We start from the raw sequence: 6,288 nt of genomic DNA, 5'->3' as shown, positions 1-6,288 counted from the left end.
CCAGTCTGAGGTCAGTTAAGTGGAATGGCTAAAAACAAACACTGGAGCAAGACACAGAATAGTTACACACATTACAGAACTACACACTACACATGCTATACAACTACACCATTCACACACACTAAATGCTACACATTACACACGCCATACAGCTACAATACTGGACAATACACATACTATAAAACTAATATGTGAACGCCCACCACAACACTAAACACTACACACTTTATGACTACAAAACACACACTAATATACTGTGCAAGTAACACACATTACATTCTCACACAATACTACATAACTACACAACTCAAACACACCAAAAACACACTACACCACTGCTCACATACACACCTAGACAATGCTGAAAGACACACACAGACAGACGGACGTACAGACAGACAGACAAGGAAAGACGGACGGATGGACAGACAGACAGACAGACAGACAGACAGACAGACAGACAGAGACACTGATGGACGGACGGACAGGCAGACAGAGACACTGATGGACGGATGGACAGACAGGCAGACAGAGACACTGATGGACGGACGGACAGACAGACAGAGACACTGATGGACGGATGGACAGACAGACAGACAGAGACACTGATGGACGGACGGACAGACAGACAGAGACACTGATGGACGGCTGGACAGACAGGCAGACAGAGACACTAATGGACGGACGGACAGACAGACAGAGACACTGATGGATGGACGGACAGACAGACAGAGACACTGATGGACGGATGGACAGACAGGCAGACCAACAGACAGATGGAGGACGGGTGGCAAACGGACAGTGTTTTTGTGTTAGTCAAGACTCAAGATTTAGTTTATCGTCATTTCCACATAAATAAAAGGAAATGCGGTTTGTCCCAGCCCACAGCAGTGCAACAAGGAAGACAAAAACACACACCCGAGACATGCCTAAGAACCATACCACCAAAACCACTAAAACCATAAAAACCATACCACCAAAACCATAAAAACCATACCACCAAAACCATAAGACCATATCACTAAAACCATAAAACCATACCACCAAAACCATAAGGCCATATCACTAAAACCATAAGGCCATACCACTAAAACCACTAAAACCATACCACTAAAACCATAAAAACCATACCACCAATACCATAAGACCATACCACTAAAACCATAAAACCATACCACCAAAACCATAAGGCCATATCACTAAAACCATAAAACCACACCACTAAAACCACTAAAACCATACCACTAAAACCATAAAAACCATACCACCAATACCATAAGACCATACCACTAAAACCATAAAACCATACCACCAAAACCATAAGGCCATATCACTAAAACCATAAAACCATACCACTAAAACCACTAAAACCATAAAACCATACCACCAAAACCATAAAACCATACCACCAAAACCATAAGGCCATATCTCTAAAACCATAAAACCATACCACTAAAACCATAAGACCATACCACTAAAACCATAAAACCATACCACCAAAACCATAAGGCCATATCACTAAAACCATAAAACCATACCACTAAAACCATAAAAACCATACCACCAAAACCATAAGACCATATCACTAAAACAATAAAACCATACCACTAAAACCATAAGACCATATCACTAAAACAATAAAACCATACCACTAAAACCATAAAAACCATACCACCAAAACCATAAGACCACATCACTAAAACAATAAAACCATACCACTAAAACCATAAAAACCATACCACCAAAACCATAAGACCATATCACTAAAACAATAAAACCATACCACTAAAACCACTAAAACCATAAAAACCATGCCACTAAAACCATACCACTAAAACCATACCACTAAAACCACTAAAACCATACCACCAAAACCACTAAAACCATAAAAACCATACCACTAAAACCATAAAACCATAAAACAATACCACTAAAACCATACCACTAAAACCATATCACTAAAACCATAAAACCACATCACTAAAACAATAAAACCATACCACTAAAACCATACCACTAAAACCACTAAAACCATACCACCAAAACCACTAAAACCATACCACTAAAACCATAAAAACCATACCACTAAAACCATAAAACCATAAAACAATACCACTAAAACCATAAGACCATATCACTAAAACAATAAAACCATACCACTAAAACCATAAAAACCATACCACCAAAACCATAAGACCACATCACTAAAACAATAAAACCATACCACTAAAACCATAAAAACCATACCACCAAAACCATAAGACCATATCACTAAAACAATAAAACCATACCACTAAAACCACTAAAACCATAAAAACCATACCACTAAAACCATACCACTAAAACCACTAAAACCATACCACCAAAACCACTAAAACCACGCCACTAAAACCATAAAAACCATACCACTAAAACCATAAAACCATAAAACAATACCACTAAAACCATACCACTAAAACCATATCACTAAAACCATAAAACCACATCACTAAAACAATAAAACCATACCACTAAAACCATACCACTAAAACCACTAAAACCATACCACCAAAACCACTAAAACCATACCACTAAAACCATAAAAACCATACCACTAAAACCATAAAACAATACCACTAAAACCATACCACTAAAACCACTAAAACCATACCACCAAAACCACTAAAACCATACCACTAAAACCATAAAAACCATACCACTAAAACCATAAAACCATAAAACAATACCACTAAAACCATAAGACCATATCACTAAAACAATAAAACCATACCACTAAAACCATAAAAACCATACCACCAAAACCATAAGACCACATCACTAAAACAATAAAACCATACCACTAAAACCATAAAAACCATACCACCAAAACCATAAGACCATATCACTAAAACAATAAAACCATACCACTAAAACCACTAAAACCATAAAAACCATACCACTAAAACCATACCACTAAAACCACTAAAACCATACCACCAAAACCACTAAAACCATGCCACTAAAACCATAAAAACCATACCACTAAAACCATAAAACCATAAAACAATACCACTAAAACCATATCACTAAAACCATAAAACCACATCACTAAAACAATAAAACCATACCACTAAAACCACTAAAACCATAAAAACCATACCACTAAAACCATACCACTAAAACCACTAAAACCATACCACCAAAACCACTAAAACCATACCACTAAAACCATAAAACCATACCACTAAAACCATAAAACCATACCACTAAAACCATAAAAACCATAAAACCATACCACTAAAACCATACCACTAAAACCACTAAAACCATACCACTAAAACCATAAAACCACACCACCAAAACCACCAAAACCACACCACTAAAACCATAAAAACCATATCACTAAAACCATAAGACCATATCACTAAAACAATAAAACCATACCACTAAAACCACTAAAACCATAAAAACCATACCACTAAAACCATACCCCTAAAACCATACCACTAAAACCACTAAAACCATACCACCAAAACCACTAAAACCATACCACTAAAACCATAAAAACCATATCACTAAAACCCTAAGACCATATCACTAAAACAATAAAACCATACCACTAAAACCACTAAAACCATAAAAACCATACCACTAAAACCATACCACTAAAACCATACCACTAAAACCATAAAAACCATAAAACAATACCACTAAAACCATACCACTAAAACCATACCACTAAAACCATACCACTAAAACCATAAAAACCATACCACTAAAACCATAAAACCATAAAACCATACCACTAAAACCATACCACTAAAACCATATCACTAAAACCATAAAACCATACCACTATAACAATACCACTAAAACCATAAAATCTATTCATGGGTTTCAGTCACGTGGTTTTGTTGCTATGACCGCCATCTTGAGGACCGCCGCGGTCCCCGGGAAGTCTGAAAGACTGTCCAGAATCGCTCACTTAACCACGGGGGAGAAGCAGCGTTAAATGCAAAAAATCGAGTTTTTAGAACTGGATCCTTATCTTCTATCCAAAGACCAGTTAACCCCACTTCAGTCTGCTATAGATCGTCCTAATTTTACGTTTCACGACGTTTACGTGTACCTCGTCCACAATCCCTCGCCATACTCAGGTGAAGCCCTGGAAGCCTTCAGAAGCACTGAAGCCCACCGCTACGTCACCGCAGGATGGGTGAAGGACGTCAAAACGAATCATTTTAAAACGAAAAGACTGCTCGTCTTTACAGGAAGGGTAAGTGACAGTCTGTTGATAAATGTCATGTTAGCATCAGTGCACAGGACACGTCTATGAAGCTAGCTAGCCTTGCAACAACACTGTCTTGTTACAAGGCTATGAAGCTAACGCGGTAGCCAGCTAGCTAACGTAACGTTAGCTACTTACCCGAAACAAAGTGCTCACTGCATAGCCTGGAGTGTTCTGTGGGGATCCAGTGGTCCCTTTTGATCGCTGCGATCCATTTATTTCGACGATCATGGTTTTTAGGGATTCTGTAAAATTGTAATCCATTTGTTTGTGACGTTTTGTGGTCACAACCCACAGCACAACAGATCGAAGGCATCTTGGCATCCGTTGGTCCTCAAGCTGGCGGTGTGACGCACCACTCAAATGGCGTGAAACCCATGAATACAAATAAAACCATAAAAACCATAATACCGTACCACTAAAACCATAAAACCATACCACTAAAACCATACAACCATACCACTAAAACCATACAACCATACCACTAAAACCATAAAACCATACTACTAAAACCATAAAACCATACCACTAAAACCATACAACCATACCACTAAAACCATAAAACCATACCACTAAAACCATAAAACCATACCACTAAAACCATACAACCATACCACTAAAACCATAAAACCATACTACTAAAACCATAAAACCATACCACTAAAACCATACAACCATACCACTTAAACCATAAAACCATACTACTAAAACCATACCACTAGAACTACAAAAACCATACCACTAACACCATAAAAACCATACCACTAAAACCATAAAAACCATACCATTAAAACCATAAAAACCATACCACTAAAAACATGAAAACGGAGAGAACAAAACAAAAAAGCACACACAATTAACAACACAGTCCATTAAAGTGCCATTTCAGTTTAAATGTTGACAGCAGGTGTCTTTCAATGAGTGACCAGCACTAATTGGGGGCGGGGGGGGTAGAGGGTAGGTTGATGGGCATGACTGTGGGGGGACACAGTTTGTTAATGATCCTGACTCCTTGTGGGTAGTATGTAGCATTCTGCTGGATGTAGCTCAGATGCTCCTGTACCTCTTCCCAGACGGCAGGAGCGAGAACAGGTTGTGAGAAGGGTGGTGGGGGTCTTTAATGATGCTGGAGGCTCTGCAAACACAGCATTGATGGTAAATCTCCAACAGGAAGGGGAGAGGGACACAAATGAATTTGCTAGCTGTCTTCACTATCTCATCCATCCATCCATCCATCTATTAGTCTATCAGTCCATCTATCCCTTCATCCATCCATCTGTCCATCCATCCATCCATCCATCCGTCCGTCCGTCCATCCATCCATCCATCCATCCATCCATCCATCCATCCATCCATCCATCCATCCATCCATCCCTCAGTCCATCAATCCCTTCGTCTATTCATCAGTCAGTTCATCTATCAACTATCCATTCATCCATCCATCCCACCAACCATTCATTCATCCAGCCATGTAACCAGCAGACAGGATATGCAGACAGATTTAACTTCTTTAGATAGACAATGATAAGATCATAAACAAAATTAGTTCTTCAACTGCAGCTACTCCTGCAGATCCTGTCTTACCAAATTCATGTCTATACAATGAATCACTGATACTCCCTGTTATTACAGCTTTTGAGGCTTTCTCTCTCGATACTTTGACTAAGCTCGTGTCAGCTGCTAAACCAGCTACTTGCCTACTTGACCCTTTAACAGCAAAACTTTTTTTTAAGACCTCTTACTTCTGGCGAGCAGTAACATGTGAGGACGTGTTTATATTGGGCTCCTGATCAGGGCGAACCTTTCATTGATATTATAACTTTTTAGATCAAACACAGATAAATAGGCTTAACACACATGGACTCACAAATCTGTACTTGTATATTGACCATTTAGAAGATGCAATCAGCAAAAATAAATCCAGCAGTTACCAGACCGCTAAAGCCTCGGGCTCTGTGAAGGTCCCAGATGAGGAGTCTACAGATTTATCTGGGGTGATGGCTGCCATCGTGAGCAGTGAG

This window comes from Lampris incognitus, chromosome 7 (assembly GCF_029633865.1).
Source record: "Lampris incognitus isolate fLamInc1 chromosome 7, fLamInc1.hap2, whole genome shotgun sequence".
NCBI lineage: Eukaryota > Metazoa > Chordata > Actinopteri > Lampriformes > Lampridae > Lampris > Lampris incognitus.
Note: the sequence above shows the minus strand (reverse complement) of the source record.